The sequence below is a fragment of the Vicugna pacos genome, chromosome 12, assembly GCF_048564905.1.
Source record: "Vicugna pacos chromosome 12, VicPac4, whole genome shotgun sequence".
NCBI lineage: Eukaryota > Metazoa > Chordata > Mammalia > Artiodactyla > Camelidae > Vicugna > Vicugna pacos.
In genome coordinates this window covers 14,014,207-14,035,332 of record NC_132998.1, presented here as the reverse complement: position 1 = coordinate 14,035,332, position 21,126 = coordinate 14,014,207, and the positions used below count along the sequence as shown (strand labels likewise).

Here is a 21,126-nt window from a genome sequence, read left to right as displayed (position 1 = left end):
AAAAGAGAGGATTCATTCTTGGACCATCACCAGATGGAAAGATTTCATTAGAATTCTCCAGAAAGAAGCACTCCGCCTTATAAAGGATTATCACGCTCCGGGAGGGGTACCCTTGAAGAGCGATCATTCATGCCTTTGATGAGGAATTCTGTATAAACTAGGGCTTTCCTGGCCCCACTGGAGGCAACAGTCATCGGTTAAAGAAACTACCAGAGGACACATGGGAGGCCTGCAGGCTAAACTGGACCACAGATGTGTTCTGTTTGTGACTCCCACCCCTCCTCCACCTCACCATCACCACCAAGGATTATACATTTTTAAATTAGTTGTCACTGCTTTTAAAAAAAAAGAGAGATTTCACTTTTGAAAAAAAATCTGGATGTCCAGCTCCCTACAAAAAATACTGGATAATCTGACTACACTGTGCTGTTGTTCCTGTGGCCAGCTTGCTGGCCTGAGGCGGGGCTGCCCCTCCCCCCAAGCTTGTGCCCTCCGGTCCAACCCACCAGGGTCTGCACTCACTGTTACCCTCCAGCCCTTGTCCTCGGAACCAGCCCCAGTGACAGTGGAGCTCGATGGTCAGGGGGACAGTTAAGAGAAGAGACTCTGAGGGGAAGGGTATAGCTCAGTGGTTGAACACGTGCTTAGCATGTGCAAGGTCCTGGGTTCAATCCCCTGTACCCCAAAAAAGTAATAAAATAAATAAACTTAATTACCCCCCTTCCCCACCAAAAGAGTATCTCATTCATCTGGGAGGAATAAACGAGATAATGCATGTAAAGTGCTCAGTACAGCGCCCGACACAGTCCCCGCTCAGTAAGTGTTAGTGCTTGTTATTTGCACAATTGGTTCAATAACTCAGAGAATTCATCTGAGTTGCAGCCCAGCTTTTAAAGGATGTTTTAGTCACACGAAACAATTGCCCTTCAACGCTTTTCTAGCTTAGGGGACCTGGTCTACCTACCAACATATTTCCACCCAGTAGACATCTCTTGAGTGTATCTGTGATGAGTTAGGTGTTGTGTGGCGTGGTGACACCTCAGAGATGAGAGTCACACCTGTTCTCAAGGGCACACACCACAGCAGGGGAAATGAACAATTGAACAGTCACAGCCCTGTCGGTAGAGCTGAGCATAAAGCTCTCCCCTCCCAGCCCCGCCCAACCACTGGGGAGCTTGGCATTCAAGGAGGAACCAGGGTGCGTCTGCCTCTCCTTCTAGTCTCCAAGTATTTCCAGAGCCACACTAAGAGACACTCCAGGGAATTCACATGCACGAGGAATATTTCTCGGGCTGCATACAAGAGTGCTTCCACTGCACCCAGGTTAACATAATTCCATTTCAACAAAGCCATTCAGATCGTAGATGGTGTTCATTATAATGGAATTTTACCTGAGGCAGCCCATCCCCCACATCTTAACATCATGGCAACCGAGAAGTTGGCAGCGCTTGCCATATAGGCCGGGCAGAAGTAACTTCCCGCCTCTGGCAGAAGTCCGGAAATTCAGAGCCTTTTGGAACAAAGAACTCTGCCCCGAAGGTGTTTTCCAGCATCATCCTGGCCAGCCTGGAACTGTCCCATTCACTCTCCACTGGCACCACTCGCAGCCTCTTTTCCAGCCCTCCTCAGACAGAACAGGGAGGGGAGAAGACCGAGCTGAGCGACAGGGACACTGTGTGGGAAAGATAGTGGGTAGGTGCAGAAGGACCATACATCTGGTCTTTGAAAGACCTGAATTTAAGTTCTGGCTCTGACTTGGGAGCTCGATGGCTTTGGGGAAGAAATTTAGCCTTTTAACTTCTTTGAACTTCAGTTTCTTTCCTCTTCTGTAACGAGGGGATAATAATATTCCCTACTTCATAGGATTATTGAGAAGCATATAGGAGAAGATGTATGAATAACATTTAACTCAGTGCCTGGAATGTATTAAGTGACAATAACCAGTTGGTTTATTATGACTGTCAGCTATTATATGATATGTTAGCCCCAGAAGGGTCAGAGGTTGGTATACAGAGACACGGGGGTAGAGTTGGGGGTTGGGGGAAACTGAAGGATAGTTGGGGCCCTGCTGCTGAGCCCAGCATGGGCCTGGTGGCCAAGAGAGGCTCCAGGCAGAGGCGCTCGCCTACCCCCGGAGCTGACAGGCACAGACTAGATGGGTAATTACAGGATTGTGGGCTGGGGTGGCCCATGCAACTGCCCAGCCAGCCACATTCTTTTGTCCGGTGGGTGGCTGGGTGAGTGGGCAGCTGGCTGTTTATGTGGCTGTTTATGTGGCCAGGGCTCTGAGTGCATCAAACACCTTTTAAATCAGCACCCCCAGGCAGAATGTTCAACCCTGGGAAGGGGAGGGCACTGTCTGTGGGACATTCTGCTCCTTTCCACCCAGCACCCACTGTTCTCTTCACTTCACCTTTCAACCACCCCCTGCCTCTTCAGTCAAACAAGTCAGAGGGTCAAAGATCAAGGACAGACTTGGAACATCTGGACAGTGGAGACAATTAACTTCAGTTCAACTCACCTGGAGCCTTTAAACGATCAAGATGCCCCAGACAGACGTAAATCCCATCACTCTTCCCAGCCCTATGTGCTTCCATTAGCTAGCACACACATGACTCTGATACTTCCACGTCTTGTTCTTGAAATTAATGCTCAGGGAAAATATACCTTCCTCCCAACCCACTTGGAAAAAATGCAATTCCATAAGGTATGAACTGAGTGCCTGTTACATGCTCAGCTCTGACATCAGCCTCTTGGTTGAACTGGACAGAACGCCAAGTGTTGGGGAGGATGGGATTCCCTCACCCACTATTGGTGGAAGCCCAAGGACGAAGGGTTTCAACTGCACCCGAGGACCCTACCCAGGGCTCTCAGAGTCAGGCTGTGGCATTTATGGGGCCATCGGTGCACAACACATCAGACAGGCACACGCAGAGCCAGACACCAGGTCCTTAGGTTTTTACAGTTGAAAGAGACTTTAGAATCTCATCTAGTACAACTATTTCATTCTAGAAATGAAGTCTACACCAAGTGTTGAAAAGGATGGGGAAGAATGGGAACTTTTACCCAATTGTAGGAGTGTTTTTTGTACAACCACTGTGGAAAACAGTTCGGCATTGTAGAGTAATGCCAAACATGGAATTCCAAGTGACCCAAGACTTCCATTCCTAGGGATGTACCCCAGAGAAATGCCCACACACCCCCCAGGAGATCAGCACAACATCTTCCTAGCAGTATTATCACAACAGCCCCAAACTGGAAACAGCACAAATGTTCACCAACACGAGGAAGGATGTACCAACGGTGGCATATTCTTATGGACTACGACACTGCAGTGAAAACGAATCAACTCCAGCTGTGTGCTTCAACACTGATGAAGCTCAGAAACATGATGCCGAGTGAAAAAAGTGCATCATAGGGAACATGCTTGTATGTAAACTAAGACACATAAAACTAAATCATATATTGTTTTGTAAAACATACAGAGATGATAACTTATCCCCCAAAAGCAAGGAAATAAATAGTTCTAAAATTCATAATATTCCTTACAGTGTGGTGGAGAGTGAGGAGGGAGATGCAAATAGGAAGAGGAAAGGGGGCTTTTAAGGTTCTGTAAATGTTCCACTCCGAACTTAGGTGGAGGGTACAGGATTTTATATTATTGTATACTCTTCTGTGTATGATCAGTTTCACAGTATAAAAAGTAAACAAAAAGGATTTAAGAATCTGAGTCCCAGAGAAGCTAAGCAACTTTTCTGAGCTCATCAGCTAACAAAGGACCGAAAAAGAAACCAACTTACTGAGTCTGAGTTTAGCCGGGCGCCAAGAGAGCCATTCCTAGATTCTAAAGGGAACTCTCACAGTGATGAGTTTCTGGTCTAAGAGATTTGAAAACAATTGCAAGAGGTTTTGTTTTGTTTTGTTTTTTCACCATTAAATTCCCAGTGTCTTGAATAGATCCTGGCACACAGTAGGTCCTCAGCACACATCTACCCAATGACTGCATGCATTTTCCAGTGCCTACTTCGTTCCTGGCGCTTGACTTGTATCATCCCTAATCCTCACACAACTCTGCAAGGGAGTGATTCTTATCCCAGTTTACAGATTAGGGAACTGAGATTCAAAGAGATTAAGAAACATGTCCAAGGTCACGAGCCAGAAAGTGTCAGAGCCAGGATCTGAACCCAAGTGTGTCTCACTCAACCCCCGGTGTTTCTCTCATTCCACCAGGCTGCTTGCCCAGGTTCTAATGGCAGTACCTACAATTTCAGTCGTATACCAAGGCACTGGGGAACCCTAGCCCAGGGGTACGCTGAGCACTTTCTCCTCCTTCTACCTCTGTCTCCAGGCACCCGGCCCAGCACCAGCATGCTGTGGAGAGCTGTGATCATGGGATAACTTTACGGTCTAGGGCAGGTTGCTGCAGCTCTTGAAACCTTGGTTTCCCACCTCCGTGCTGGAGAGAATGATAGTGACCTTACTGCAAAGAGAAGCTGGGAAGATTAAAGGAGACAAGTGGTCCGCACAGTGCCTGGCCGAGGCTGCCAGATGAGGCTGGGACCACTTCTCCTTTCAGGTGGATGAGTTCAGGAGTGTTTCTTAAGGGGTAGCCAGGAAGGGAAAAGGTAAACAAGGTGAGAATAGCGCCCAGTCAGCCAATGGGACCCGACATTTTCTTCCTTGGTGCACGTAGCACATAGAAGGTCATCAATAAAGCGGGTTATTTGAATTGAAAGAGTGATGCTTATTTGCCACCCAGGTCATCCAAGCCTTACTTGATCCGTGCCATCTCTCTGCACAGAGCTCCCTCTCTTGAGTTCTTGTCTGTCTTTACCTGAGTAAGGTACCCAAAACTGCCGGAGGGGCCCTGAGGCCTCTCCTTCTGAGAGGTCACTGTCCCCAGAGTAACCCTTGGACAAACTGAACTTGCTCCCAGATCAACTTGTTCAAACTGGTTAGCAAATCTAAGCCTGCTGCTGGGGAACATTTATGCAGACCCTGATTATGTGTGAGGCAGGCCCTGAGTGCCTGTGTCCAGAGGCCAGAGGTGGCACGGTGCCCAGAAGTTCAGACAGATCGAGCGTGGGTCCTGACTCTCCCACTCACCAGCTGTGCCACCCTGGCACATCGCTCAACCTCACTGAGCCTCAGTTTCCCATTTGTAAAAGGAACGTGGAGGTGATTCCTACCTCGCAGGCTGTGGCAGGTCTGGGAGGCCGTGCACGCAGTGCAGGGGGCACAGTGCCTGGTACCACCGAGCGAGTGCTCAGTGAGTAGCTGTTCCTGGAGCTACAACTCCAGTGCCAACAGGTGGCACACATTTGATGTGTCACCAGCAGAGCCTTGGGCCTCGTGGGTGCCCCACAGTGCCTGGAATGTCACACCTTGCCTAATCCCTGAAAGCTTAAACCTGTTGTCAGAAGGCCAGTGAGAGGCAGCAGCGCCCCAGGAACTGGCTGCTGGGTCCTGCCCAAACTCCAGTTTCTCGCTGGTGCAGCAGCCCACACCCTGCTCAGGACCAGGACTGTCCCCTGCTCAGAATGGGGACTTTGTGAGGCATCTGGTTCTGGGAACACTGCTTGGTCTATTCCTTGGTACGGGACCTGCCTGGCAGGTTTGCAAAAGCATGACACACACTCAGACTCCCCGAGTGTCTGCTGTTTCTGCCCCTGGCTCCTGCCATCTACCTACCTGCCTGCCACCTCCGTCACCCCTGCCACCCCGGGCGGTCTCTCCTCGCCCCTCCGTACAAGTCGCTTCAAAGGGTGGGACTTCCCAAGAGGTCTTCACCTGCCCTTTTCATTTGTTGGTGATGAGAGTGATTTCCTTCCTGCCAGAATAGACAGTCATGACACAGTCATCAAGGAGGCTCCGCCCCCTCATATGGGGTCATAGTCACTCTCGTGCTGGACCTCTGGGGACTCTCCAGGGAACCCACCCTGAGCATCTGGACCATAAGGACCGGGGACTCAGAAGGGAAGGGAGTTTCTCTTCCACATGTCACCACAGCAGGATACAGTCACCACCACCACCAATGCCTAGAGTCTGGGTTGAGCAAGATCAGTCTATCCTTACTCTAGACTATTTCCCCAACCAACAGACAGGCCGAGAGTCAAACTCCAGTGTCCAGGGGAACTGCCTCCCTCTCCTGCGACACAGCTTCTCTCGGCTCTGACCTCCACTTTGCCTACCATTTCTCTGGAACCTGATTACAAGTCACCTGTGCCCTTTATCCACACGGGTGAGGTTGGACTTCCCCACCCTTCCTGGCTGTTTACCTCCTTTAATGCTGAGCTGTCCTGTAGGATGGTGTGGCCCCCAGAGTTCTGGTAAGCTGGATGGACAGAACGGAGAGGCTGTAGATTTGGGGGAAGAGGAAAGAGGAAGCACAAGGCTGAGCATTGGCTCCAGTATAAATCCCAGTTCCCCCAGGGGCACCTGAAGGGGAGTTGGCAGGCTAACTGTCCCTGTTTGAGATAGGGGTGGGGCAGGAGAACCAAAGGTGAGGCCAGTCACAAGTCAAGGGTAAAGGGACGTCACTGGAAAGAGGAAGAGAGTGAGCAGGAGACTGGTACTGGGAGAGGGTGGCAGAGGGCAGGGCTGCCCTCAGGGAGAGACTGGAATTGGCGACAAGACCACAGGGTAGGCTGGGTTGTTGGGACTGCCCTCAGAAGTAAGCCACCTCCACCTTCCCCTCATCATTAAGCACCACCCCCATCTCCTCATTAAACCCACTCCCACCCATCGTCCCCTCATCACTGTGACCTCCGCTGGGTCTGGAGGGGCATGCACCAGAACGCCTCCGTATTCTGGTTTGCCCTGAGCAGTTTTGGTTTATGTTGTTTACGATTGTCCTGACATAACTATTAATCTCACCCCTTTCACTCTCGAAAGTCTCCAAGTTTGGGCAGTAAATGATGCAGGTCACTCTCTCTAGCACATCCAAGAGGGAGCTGAGACAAGAGAGGATCAATGGGGAATTGGAGCAAAGCATAACTAGAAGCAAGACTCTCGTGGTCCAGAGTGACAGCCAGGCTGGCCTCTGCCCAGCTGGATCCCCTCCAAAGTGAACAGGGGTGGAGGGAGAGCCCGAGAAACACAGCCCTTCCTAGGCTCAGACCGTCTGGTGGTGGTGGTGGGGGTCTGGGCTGGTGGGCTCTGCTCCCTGTCTTCCCTCAGAGGGCCTCCTACCATGCTAAGCACACAAGAGGCTCTTAAGCAAATCTTATTATTTCCTTACTTCTCTTTACCTGCAACCAAAACAGACTTGAGCAGTGACGAACAGAAAGCTGCAGTCCTAGAACTCATGCTATCCAGCAACACACTGGGACACCATCCCAGCTCAGACTCCAGTGCTCCTGACTCCGGCTCTCTGGCCCCTGGAACCTGCCTGCTGGACGTAGGCAACTGCAGGTCTCTCACAGAGGTTCCAGAGGCAGGTCTCAGCCAGGATGGTCTCTGCTGCCTCCCTGGAGGGAGAAGGGTATAGCTCAGTGGTAGAGTGCATGCTTAGCATGCGCGAGGTCCTGGGTTAGATCCCCAGGACCTCTATCAAAGGAAAAAAAAAGTCTGCTGCCTCCCTAGAAGTGGGGTGACGAAATGGACACCTGCAAGTCCTTCTCCTGTCTTGGGTAACCATTTGGTCTGGCCCACCAAGCCATAGCCCTCTCTGCAAAGGTGGAAGACACTGGGTTTGGACACCAGCTACTTGTTCTGGGAATGGAGGGTGGGGGTCCAAGAGGTCCTCTTAGTGCTTCCTCTGGGACTTAGTCCCCAAAGGAGGTCAGGGAAAGAAGACTGAGAAACCATAAACACAAGTAACCAGGGTACCTTAAACAGCAGAAGATCTTTCACAATATTTACACAAATAAAGTGTGATGGCCTTGACTGAAGAGCTGTGAAGGGTCAGGAAATCTTCCTAGCCCTCTTCTTTCCCTTCTTCCTCATCCCACTCTCCTCTTTTCTTATTCTCTTCCTTTCTTTCTTATCCATTACCCTGGAAAGGGTCCAAGTCAGGGCTAATGAGGGACAGCCAAACTGAAGCCATGGGACCCAGCCAGAGCTCAGACTGTGAATTCTCCAGTTTTCTACAGTTTGAGTCAGCCCCATAGACTGGTTGTGGATTCTCTAATGTGTCCAGAGAGGCCACTAAGCAGGGGGCAATGAGCTCTGGGGCCCCTATTTCTGCTCAAGGATCTGAAGACCCCCCCTCCCTCCAAAAAAGCCAGAGAGAAATTTGCAGTCTTATTACCTCCTGGTCTGGCTGTATACAAGCCTGACACTATTCCAGAAGGACTCACATTTCCTTCCAGCACTTGGACAGGGAAGGGATAAAGAAGGTCTCGCAATATACAACAGTCCTGGTTCATAGAATTGAGACTCCAGTGTCCAGATAATCCACTTCCACCTCAGCAAATCACCCCTACTTCCTAGCCTGACAAAACCTTTGTCAACACCATGGCTTCCCTCGTCCCAGAATCTTTTCTGATTTCTTGTACATATCCACCTCACCAACAGAGATGAGCAGCTGACAAGATCACTAGGCAGAAATGGAATGAGAGGCTGGAAAAGTCTGCTGTGCTGGATATACCTCCTGATCCTAGGAGAACAAGAGATGTGGATTTGCCACAAAGCCACAATCCCTTCACAGGCAACCGTTCTGGAATCATACCATAGCCATGCCATAATCATAGCTGTGTTCAGTGTCCCCTTCAGGAGTGGCTACCACCAGCCATGAGGGAGCCAGCCTTCCAGCAGGGAGTTGGAGCAGAGCTGAACTCTGCCCAGGAGAGCTTTTGCAATGTTCAGAAAATGCCTGCCCAAATGCTTGCCTGGGCCCTGGCCCCTCTGGCTGCAACTGAGCCCAGACAGGAGGCTGACTCACTCACCGCACAGAGAAGGAGGAAGAGGAGGAAGAGAAGGAGGAGGAGATGCGGGAAGGGCCTGGGCTCGGAGACCCAGGACTCCCCCGGCTCAGGCAGCCTGGATCTCAGCGGTCTATGGCGGGAAGTGGGCAGTGTCCACTGCCCCCTGGAGACTATGTGCTGGTCCCTCATAGATACTTACCCTGAAATTCTTCTCACCCACCACCCACAGATGTGGGGCTCCTCACTCCCCAAACAGAAACTACTCCCTGAGCTCTCTCCTCAATTAGATACTTGTCCCTGAGTTCCTCTGGACATCTATGGACAGGCTGTCCTGAAAAAATAAGTCCAGTGCACTAGAGTCAACCAGGTCTAAAATAATTGGTGGTTCAAACAAAAAATCAAGAAAAGAAAAACTCTACTTAAAAGATCCAACTTCACCATCACAGGTGAACATACGTGGGCCTCACAGGAAAACAAGGCTACACACACTCCACCCCCAGAAGACCTCAGCACCGTCGACAGCCAATCTCTTCCTTTCTTATTCCTCCAGTCCATGCCAAGGCGCCCTGACGGAGGAAGGAAACAAATGTTTCTTGTTGGCCAAGTGCTGAGCACTGTGCTGGAGGAGCATTTCTGCGTTAGGCTGCCTGAGTACCGAGGAGGCCGGTGCTCCCTTCTCCAGCCTGGCAAGAACTTTGGCTCTTTCTCAGAACTCAGTGTCCCTTCAGTGCCCCAGCCTCACGGCACGACAGCCCAGATCTCAGTCGCCAAGTTTGCCCAGACGCTAGAGCTTGCACCCGGACACTCAGGTCCGAGACCCCCCGATGCTCCCATCCGGGTCCTGATTCCGATCCTGGGACTCCCCTCTCCCCTCCGCTCCCGAGTCCGCACCTGGTCCGGCGGGTGGGCACGCTGCTCCGCGGTCCCGGCGCCTGGGGCTCCGCGTCTGCCTTTTGACAAGTAGAGACAGCCCAGCACCTGGCCCCGCCCCTGACAAGGCCCCGCCCCGGCCTGGCCCCGCCCACAGGTCCCGTCCTCGCTTGCCAAGAGCTCCAACTGCGCAGCAACCATCTTGACTTGGAACCAAACATCGCACCGTTGCCTGGGAGACTCTGCCCGGGGTAGTCCTCCACGACTGGCGTCTGCAGGGCGGGGCAAGCTCTGCCCTCGGTGCGCGAGAGGTTTCGTTGGTTATGTGTGTGTAGATCCACGGTTCTGCCTGCGATAATCCGTGATGCATCCCCTCTCCCCTCGCTGGCGTGGTTCTACCCAGCCTGCTGCGAATGCCTCTTCCAGGTGCGTCACCCCCACCTGGGCTGACCCTGCCAGGACTTCTCCGTGGTCTGCGGGGCTCTGGGGAGCGCCTGCCGCGGGCAGCAACGGTTCTCTCGGCGCTCTGGGAAAATCCTGGGCGCCGACTGCGGTCGTGTTACTCCCGCAGAGTGTCGGGGAGCTCAGTCTTAACCCAGCGCTAAAATAAAACAGCAAACGAAAACGGGGCCGAAGTGGAGCCTGGAGCTGCATCGTCATCTCCACTCGGTGTCCTCTCGGCCGCGACCACGGCTGACCACGTTTTCAGCCAGTCTCGAACCTCATCCAAGCAAGCTTAGTCTCGGCTTCCCTGGGTTCTGGTCCCCAGTCCCACACACCCACCCACCCCACCCAACATTGGTGTGAAGAGAAGGAAGCTGGGAAAGAGTCCATTTCTGGGACCTGGAATTGTAGGGGGACGCGGAAAGTCCGCCATAGAAAATCTTGGCTAGGAATTATTCCGTTTCCTCGGCTTTGTGCTAGGCACGGCTCTTGGTGCGAGAGGAGAGCCGAAAAAGACGTAGTTCCTTCCTTAGAGCTCACCGTCCGGTGGGAGAATGAATAAATGAATAGTACTTACAATGTAATGTTCTATAATAGAGATACCCACGAAATCATCCAGCAGGGAAGATACTGCTATTCATCTTCTACAGAGGAGGAAACCATGGCTCAGAGGGAGAAGTTGAAAAGGTGGGAAATTGAGGTAGAGGAAAGTTAACTGATTCGCCCAACATCACACAGCTATTCAGTGAAGGACAGTACTAGAGCTCAGCAAGTCCGCTGCTGCAAAGCGTCTGCCCCATTTCTGAAACAGCCCCTCTTAAACTCTCAATAATTGAATCAAGAGAAATGGACTAAAGCTAAACGGAAAAAAAAGAACTTTTAAACAGTGGTGTTTGTTAAGCACTGAAACAGTTCATTAAGGGAGTATTATGGTCACTTTCTCTCGGGAAAAGTTTAAAAAAGTAGAAGAGACAGGTATTGTTTGATTGATCTTGGGGATGGACTATCTTGAGAAACAATGAAAGGAAATGCCCCCTTAGGAGGTCCTGCCAGTCTGATGGATGAATTCTCTGCTTGTAATGAAAGTAAAAGAACCTCCTTGTCCAAAGCATCATGGGAAAGCTAGCAGTGATTCTCACGAGAAAGAAAGTATAAGGGGAAATCTCTAACGAGCAACACCCTGGGACATCCTCAGGAAGTTTCATGAGACTCTGGAAGAGGTTGCTCACTCTGAATTTACTTTTGTAGTGCTTACTTGGCCAGACAGGTGAATCCTGGATCTTAAAAATAGACCTTATCAAACAGTGGAAGAAGATGAGTACTAAGTATTCCATAGTAATTGACAGTATCTTTTCACAGATCTTCCTTTGATCTCCATCATGACCTTCTGAGTCAGGGAGACTAGAAAACACTCCCCATTGTACAACTCATGTGCAGAGTTGCCAAAGCTCTTTTAACTGGGGAGTGACAGAGCCACTGGAACCCACATCTTCTCTCTGCACTTTCCACTGTTTCATGCTGCCTCTTAAAAAAAAAAAAATATATATATATATATATATATCTGTAGGCTTTTTACTTGTTGGACCACAACCTAGATAACCCAGTCTTGGAGAACTTTGAGGTTCCGGGTTTGGCAGCTTTGCAGGATTATAGATGTGATCGCAGTCCCCAGCACATGCCTTCACCAGCCCCATCACTGTATTCCTAATTTCTTTTCATCTTTCCCCAATACCTGAACTGCTCTTTCTCTTCTGTCTCTCCAGACCTTGTCCTCTTCCAGGCTGCTCTCCAGGTAAAAATGTGCCCTTTGAGCTCTGTCCAGAGCACTCCCATCTAACTGTTTGCTTTTCCCTTATTTAGGGCCCTTTTTTCTCCTTAAATATTTTATGGTTCTGGGCATGGTGGGAATGAAGGGGAGACTCATTCAGCAAACTCCCAAAGAACATCTGAGAGACACAGAGTTATGGGTTCACAGAGACAGAAGCCAATAGGCCATCTCAGTTAGGTCTCTTATTTCAGAGATTAAAAAAAATTAGTCCAGAAAAGTGAATTTATTTATCTTTTCTAAGTCATGTTAGGGCTGTTCTCTATGTTATGTTCTACGGTGAAAATGGAATGAATAAATGGAAGAAGCTGTAAGCAATGATAACAATCCAAACAAAAGGGTCTTCTCAGGACAGTATCAAATTTTTAGCTGCAACCCTTGGTAACAAATAATTTATTTTATCATGATCTAGTTTACCCATGCAGCTATATGCTTTATGTAACAAGAGCTGCCCTGCAATGTTTTCTATTATTTTCCCCTTCCCTCCTTCCTTCCTTTCATCTTTCTGTCTTTCTTTCTTTCTTGGATCCACCAAATTGATTTCATAGTCCACAGTGGGTTGTGACCCAAAGTGAAAAACTCCCTCTTATTATGAGATCCCTTCATTTAGAATCTACAACATGAGATTCACAGAAATGCCTTTGAGAACCCAGCCTGGGCTACACAGAGCCCCCCAAAACCCCATGGGGGCTACAAGGTTTTGGAGGATTCTACCTTCAGGGCCACATTATCAGGGTTAGGTCACGGAGGCAGCATGAATCCACCCAACATTTGCCTCTGTGGCCTTACCTCAGCTGTTATCCTGCCATGTTTCTGCATTTTCCAGTTTGGAGGGCTTCTTGTGGGAGGGAGACTTTCAGTCCCAGGAAGCTTTATGTCATCTCAGAAATCGTGACTTCCCCAGAACAAGATAGCTGTGGGGCAGTTGTGTGCAAGGCCATGAGCAGTGAGTATCCAGAGACTTGGCCTGCCCTGGAAAGAGTAGGGCACCGTCGTTTATTCAGTCCAAATCCATCTGGCTCCAGGGCTCCATTCCCAGAAGCCCAGCTCATGTCTCCATCTTTGGGGCTTTTGGCACTTATCTCTCCCATCTGCTCCCACATCCTTGGGTCCTAGCCTGCCAGCCTGCTGGCCCGCACACAGTGTCTGCTGGCATGGAAAAGCAGAGCCTAGGGGTTGGACAAAGGAAGGGGTAGACTCCCACCTGCATCTCCAAGTAGAGGCAGCTCAAGAGCTCTCCCAGGCTCCCAGGTATTTGCTGGGCTCCCAGCCAAACCCCAGCAGACGATGATGACTCTTCCGGCCCCAACCCCAACCACAGAGACCAGTGAAATAAACTAGAGGCTTGGGGTCCTTTCCCATCCACAGTGGCCTGTGGCTGTAAGTTTTGCAACAACTATGATCTCTCCAGTAGAAGATGGAGTGACCCTATTCTCTAGACCTTGGAGAATTCTTATTTTGCTCCTCTAGGGAGGAGTATCTTGTAGGGGAGCCTAGTGAGGGATAAGGGAGATGCTTTGTGGTATGGGAGTAGGTATCCTGGGAGCAGGCGAGAGCGCCATTAGTTCACATCACTGCTGAAGAGGTCAATAGGGAAAGGCTAACTGTTTTCAAAAGCCCCCCTTTCCCAGAGGAAAGTTTCCACGGAAGGCGATTATGCAATGATCTCCTTTTCTTCATACCAATGAGCAGAAACCTTAACAAGCCTCGTCCTGGCCATGCCTGCTTCTTTCTCCATCAGAGGAAGGACATTCCGTAAGCAGCCCAGGAATGCATTAAACAACTCTTCCCTGGGGCCTCAACTCCTGAAAGATGTGCCTGTTGACAGCTCTTCTCCTTTGCCTTTGGCCTCTAGCCTGGGACAAACACTACTGAGCATGGACACCCCTCTCTTTGTGTCTGCCTCATTGGCCTATGTCATTAAAGATGTCGCTTTGTTAAAACAAATGTTTCTGGTGTCCATCTCCACTTCCAGCAGGGTTGACTGTGGACCAAATGATAGTGGTGTTGTGTTGTTTTGTATCCTCCACATGTGCTATAGCCAAGAAGTGGTCTGTAAATATTTCTGATTGTAAAACTTTATTGGCAAAAAAAAAAATCCCTATATATGAATATGACTTTAAAAGTTCTGTCATTAGCTTGAATTTCAAGTCACGCTACACAGTTAGGGTGAAATTCATCATCAACGTTAACGAATGTAAATTTATGTTTCAGATGATGTTCTTGCTACTTTTGAAGCTTTTTGCTGACTTTCCTAACACTCCTTCGCACTCAGATACGTCACCCAACATACCTGACATGGGACCATCTGATTAGAGGACCAAGTGAGGGTGCTGTGTCAGTCTGTATGTTAAACATATTAAAGCTTGATTTTAAAAAATTAAAAAACAAACAAATAAGAAAGGAAGCCTTTGATACTGTCCTCCTGTACCCAGTGGATCAAGTCACATACGATCCCTTGAAGATCTCTGCTCTAGAGAACAGAGAAGCAGGACTTAGACTCGAGTTCAGCAAGTCCAGGTGACCCATTCAAGTGTATAATCAGCAAGTTGCAAAGCAGGGACTAGAAGCCAAACCTACTTCCTTGAAACCCACATCTTGCTCTTTCCACCACCCTGTACCTCCTCTTCCCTCTGCTTTGTGGAGGAATGGAAGCACATTTTGTATATGTGAGACTCTCTTGAAGGCTGGGAAGCTAAGTTCTTTGATTCAGTTGGCTTATTTAAGCAGAACCTAAGGCAAGATCCAGGTGGAATTCAATGTGGTCTGTGTCTGGGACCACAGCTGTCAATAGTCTCATGCCACAAGCTCCCAGTCAGATTCAACTAGAGAGGCAAACAGGACAGCCTCTCCCAACAGCGGCTAACCAGCAGGAAAGGGTGTGTTGGCCACTCCTGGGTGATCGGGAGTGGGAAAGTAGCCGTTACATTCTTAGCTTGGCCACCATCAAGGACCTTCCTTCATCTCACATCCTCAAGGAGAGGTATTGCTCAGTTGGGGTTTCTGAAACCTGGGAAGGAGTGGTGTTCATCTTGTTTGACCTCTGAATGCCAGCTGCCAAACCCAGAAAGAACGTGGTGAAGAGACCTGAACCATGGGGGTTTCTATCTCTTTACCCTTTAACCCTCTTCTTTTAACCCACTCATCTTCTCTGTCCAGACAAGTCAGTTAATCCTTTCTAGAGCTTTTCTTCCCTGCCCTCCCTCTGCTCTGTCACTGCCTCATGTACCTCACTTACTTCTGTTCTCTGTTCATCACCAGGCTCCTCATCTGTCAGTGATGGGAAGTTTGAGGGCCATCCAGAGCTGATGGCCAGTGAGTCTATGACTTGGACCAGAAAGCGGAATAATATCCCAGAGGCCAACACTCCCACACATTCTCCCTGCCTTTCCTTCCAGTGCAACCCGGATGTGTCAAGAGAGAACATTCAGGCAAGTAGTAGTCCAGGTGCCCAATCCTGAAAACCCCAGCTACTGGCTCCTCACAGGGTTGGATTGGAGGTGTGGGACCCAGAACAATGAACCAGAGAAACTGAGTTCTATGTCCTTGAAGTAATCTTGGTACCCCAGTTCCCTGTACTCTTTTCTCCTTCTAAGAAACTTATGCTTGATCTTGCCAATGGCAAATGTCAAAAATCTCCACTGCAGCTTCCTAGAGATGACTGAAGTAATGCACCCACTTCCACCATGTTGGGAGCTGGAACTCTAGAGAAACACACGTCTCTGCATCACTTTCGCTCCCCTATCTTCTCCCCTATTCCATGAGGCGTCAACTTTGGACTGATACTGTATACTGAGTCAGTTATGACAAAGCAATCTAGCATGATAGACAGGCTGATTTGGTGCCTAGAGCTGGTTTATTTCCTTGTCAAAGCCCTGAATGTGAGGAGATACAACTGCTTTGTGATTAATAATAGTCTCCTTTCTAATCATTTGTTATCTTACTGCTTCAGACTATACCTTGACATTTGATCTGCAGTCATTAAAGATTTATTGCCATGTTTCTTTCTCCCAAAAAGCACACACCCTTTAAGTAGAGGGCATTTGAGGACATGTGGTGTTGGAACCAGAACAATTGACAAAGAATTGTATGTGTCAAGGTTGTATTACCTTTATCTCAACCTCCATCTGAAAAAGATATTTCATTTCTAGCAGTACAATGGATTAGATACCTTGAATGACCTTCTCAACTGAAGTAACAACTTTAACAACAATTTTAATTAAACAATATTTAATCTAAAAGTACCACCAAGCTGGCACAAAAGAAAGATATCTGCAGAACTCACAATGAAGTGAAAGCAGGAACTCAGGTTGGAAAACAAGGATCAAAACTCGTCTTCGCCCTGAGAGTGTCTTTAGAACCTTGGGTACTTTGAGCTTTCACTTTGATGGTTTCATAGGGCATGGGACAAGAGGTCCAGCCAAGAGCTTACCCTGCATAAAGCTGGGTTCTCATAAGGTGTACTCCAGAACTCTCTGTATAAGGAGAATAAGAAAGAAGCCTCCACATGGAAGGAAACAGCAAGGAATCTGGCCTGCATCATTCTGTATGGTAGGAAAAATGATAAACATCTCCTCAGAATTCACAACCACAAGTCAGTGCTCAGCTGGGTCTGCAGTCCAAATTCATATGCTGTGTGATCCAAAAAAGCTCAAACAGAAAATGTAAAGTGATCCTAGGTTGGTACTACTCAGGTAACTGGCTGAATCGATTGTCATTCTGTCTGCAGGAACTCCAAAGACAGGATATCCTAGTACTCAGGGAAAATGACAGCTTATGGTCAAAGTCACAAAACAAAGTAACAAAGTGGAAATAGAGCGTACTGAGTGAGAAGCAGCAGAAAGACACCCACGAAGGCTTTAGACGTTTAAGGTTTTAGACACAGAATAAAGTTTTTTGTTCGTTTGTTTTAAAGAGCAAAAGAGAAGCTCAAAAAAGTGAGCAGTAAATAAGAGACTATAAATAATTAATTAGACTTGGAAAATAAACAAGAAGAATTTCTGGAAATAAAAAGTAATGGGGGTTGAATCTTAAAACTCAGTGGGTAAATGTTTACGGAAACTGGACACATGGTGTGCCATAAAGCTAGTCTCAACAACTTTAAAGGATTGCTTTCCAATAAAGCGTATCCTTGGACCGTAATTCAATTACAATAGAAATACTGTCGAGCAGAATAGGCTAGATTATGGTGCAGGAACAACATCCAAATTTGATTTCAGCCTGACACCATGCTGCTGATTTTTTTGCTCAAGGTGTTGACAGTCTTCCAGGGCGGCTGCCCACTATGTGTGGCTCTGTGTTCCAGGCTGTTCTGACCTGGTGGCATCCGCATCTCTACATGTGTTTTTCCAATCCCTGCAGAAAGGGAAAGAGCGTGGAAAATTGCATACTGCTTTCTTAAATACTCTGCTCACACTTCATTGATCAAAGCAAATCGCTTGACTACGACTAACTTTAGGGGTGTTTGTGAAGTATAATCCTCTCAGAGGTCCAGGAAGGGAAGAAAACTAGAAATATTGACAACTAGAATTTTGAAAACATATTTCTGAAGAATAAATTATTATGTAAAAGAGAAAATGCTAAGAATTTAATAGTAACAGTACTATGTATCCAAACTTCTGGAAGTAGCTAAAATGATACTTAGAGGGAAACACATAATACTAACATTTACTTAGTGTTAACTACGTGGCAGGCATTGGTTTATGAGCTCTGCATATTTTATTCATTTAATTCTTATAATAACCTTTGAGGCAGGTGTAAATGAGGAAACTGAAGCACAGGGGAGTGAACTGAAGACACACAGCTTCAGTGGCAGAGCCAGGAGTTGGACTCAGCCAGTCTGGCTTCCAAGTTCAAGTATTATAGTTGCAAATGCTTACATTATAAAAAGGTCAAAGTTTAGAATTAATGTACTAAGAACTTTGTTTAGGAAGTTAGGGAGGAAAAAAGCAAAATGGCCCCAAAAATATAAGAAAAGAAAAAACTAAAGTCCAGATTAACTTGAAAGAGATACACTATAGGGGGAAAAATCAACAAAGTTAAAATTTGGTTCTTTGAAACTAATAATATAGACAAACCTATCACAAGATTAGTCAAGACAAAAAGAAGGAAGGTGGAAAGAAACAATATTAGCAATTGAAGGGGGCGCGGTCTAACTAGAAATGCTGTGGAAATTAAGTAGTTGAAATATATTGTAAACAACTTTATGCCAATAAGTTTGAAGTTTTCAAGGAAGTAGATAAATTCCTAGAAAAATACGTTTTGCTAAAACTGACTAAATAAGAAATAGAAACCTGAATAGATATGTATAAGCTTTAGAGAAAAGGAATTGAACTGGCAGTTAAAAATGTTCCGTCAAAGAAAACACCAAACCACACAACTTAATCATAAGTAGTTGTTGTAACCTCGGTTCCTCCAGAAAGCAAAGTCAGAGTCAAGGGCTTGGGTGTAGATGGTTTATTTTGGAAAGTGAAATGTTTTATTTTGGAAATGGAGAACCAGGAAAAATGGAACAGGGAACGAGGAACAGTCAACAAAATGGAGTCACCACTATGGGCAACTAAGCCTCAATCTTGCTACAAGGGATGTACCTTAGGATTGCTTGCTTGAGGGATGGAAGAGGAACGCATTTATCCACTGGTTTCCATTCTCCACTGGTCAAGGGTTGCCCCATGGGGTATTAACTTTCTTGAACTTCCAGATTTGCAAACCCTCAAGCGCTAGGGCTGTCCCCAGGCTCCCCTCACAGAGGCAGTGGAGAAGCCCTAGGACAGCAAGTGAGAGACTGGTAGAGCAGCTGAGGCAAGATGCTGTCAGGTGACACCTGTGTCAAGCTGGTTGTCGCTGCCATAGCCGGTGTAAAAGGGATGCCAAAAGGATGTGAGGTGGGCACAAGAGGTGATGCATGTAGGAAGTTCTAGCAAGCATTCAAGAAAGAACATTCCTCAACTCATTTTAGGAGCCTAGTATAACTGATTTTGAAACCAGACAAGAGCAGTAGAAGAAAGGAAAATTACAAGCTAATCTCACCCATAAACACAGAGAGAAAAATCTTGGACAAAATGTAAGCAAACCAAATCCAGCAATGTGTGAAATAATAACAGATTAAAGAGGGGAAGAGCCACATGACTATCTAAATAGATGCTCCCCCCACCAAAAAAGTGTTCGATAAGATGTAACATTAATTCTTGATTTTTTAAAAATTGCAAACTTGGTATAGATGGGAACTTCCTTAGCCTGATGAAACATATATGAAACAGTATACTTAACAATGATGATTGGAACTATTTCTACTAAGATCTAGAACAAGATGGGAATTCCCATTATTTCTGGTTCTATTCAACATTACACTGAAAGTCCAAGACAGTTGATATAAGTCAAGAAATAGGAATGAAAGCTATGAGGATTAGAAAGGAAGAAAGTAAACTGCCATTATTTGTAGATGATATGATTATCTGTTTGGGAAACCTAAGACCATTTACAAATAAAGTTTAGAATTAATAACAATTTGGCACAATTGCTGGGTACAAAATTTATATGTAAAACAGTTGCATTTCTATATACCATTAACTATCTGATGAGAAAATTAAAAGAGTGAAAGGAAGCAAGTTACAATAATAGCCAAAATATAAATTTCCTAGGAATAAAAACTAACAAAAGTTGTTTGAGTTCTTCAAGGAGAAAAATATAAAATTCTATAGAAATATATGAAAGATCAAATAAATGGAGAGATACACAATGTTCTTGGCTAAGATGACTCAATATAATAAAGATGTCAATTATTTACAAATTGAATTATGAATTCAAAACATTGCAAAAAAAACTGCAACAGAATTTTTCTTGGAACTGGGTAAGCTAGTTCTAAAATTTATTCGGAAAATCAAGTGCCAAATCCAGACAAAATACTCCTGATAAAAAAAGAACAAAGTGGGATACTTACTCTACCCAATATCATCATAATACAAAACTCTAATAATTAATATCATGGGATAGCAGGGCATTGAAAGACAACTGGATCAGAGACTCAGAATTGAACCACACACGTATGGAGACTTATTTGCAACAGAGTGGGTACTGCATATGAGTGTGGAAAGGATGGACTATGGGATAGGCTGGAACGAATGATTATCCACTTAGAAAAAGGTTAAATTGGATTTCTACCTCAAACAGTTCACTCAAACCCATTACAAGTTGATTGAAGCCTTAGATGGGTAAATGCAAACCTAGAAAACTTTGTAGATAATACAGAAGGCTACTAATAGGACTTTGACATTAAAAATGGATTGCTTTCCTATTTTGGGTAACAATCCAATACTCTATCATTTATTTTGTTGTTTGACCCTGGGGAGCTCTGAAGACTTCCGTGTCCCTTTGGCATAGCCCCATCATTGTGGGGGGGCTTTGAGTACCTGTTTATTTATGGCACTATAGGATGCTCCAGGCTCATCTTGTATATTTCCTGTCCAATCCTAGAATCAGCCATTTCTCTAAAGACCCCTGGTTCTTTTTATTGAAGAATGATGTTAGAAGTTAAGATCTGGGTGCTGGGTCTGCTTAGAGCTACTGGGGTACTGTAGACCCTCTCAGCAGACAGTTAGGAAATATAGGCATGTATTCGATACATGTATATACATACATCTATAATTATTTCTATATTAAGCTAAACATGAGTTCATATTAATGTCTCCAGAACCGCAGGGTTCATTCCAGCCTTGGCCCCTTGCTTATCTGTAACCTCCATCTCCCATAAGAGAAACTAAGTTTTCACTACTCATGTTCCATAGGTAAATATCCATGATAGATAAATAAATATTAATTAGTGATTGAATAAGTAAACAGAGGAGAATAGATAACTCTCCATATAGAAGAATTCCAACTAATTTATAGATACTCCCTCCTCAAGGAAATGGAGCATAACTCCCTACTTACTAAGTGTGGTGTGCGCAGTATGACTTCCTTCTAAAGAGTGCAGTATGGAATGGGGTGGGGAATGTAACTTTACAGTGGACAAACCTGACAGACACTACCTCAGCCAGGAGATCAAGGTTAACATCATCAGCGATAAGTCATGTTAATAGCATATACCTTTCATATGATATGATGAAAATGGCACTTTATCTC

The 21,126-nt window shown here is 46.5% G+C and overlaps 1 protein-coding gene across 1 annotated transcript in view; it reads right to left on the bottom strand.

Moving 5' to 3' along the window:
* Positions 1–9,829, bottom strand: part of VDR (vitamin D receptor) — a 55,353-nt gene extending 45,524 nt beyond the window's left edge. Inside the window, exon 1 of the mRNA XM_072972922.1 lies at positions 9,759–9,829. The gene's annotated coding sequence lies outside the window, so the exon portion shown is untranslated. The remainder of the gene's footprint in view (positions 1–9,758) is intronic.
* Positions 9,830–21,126: the final 11,297 nt, after the last annotated feature.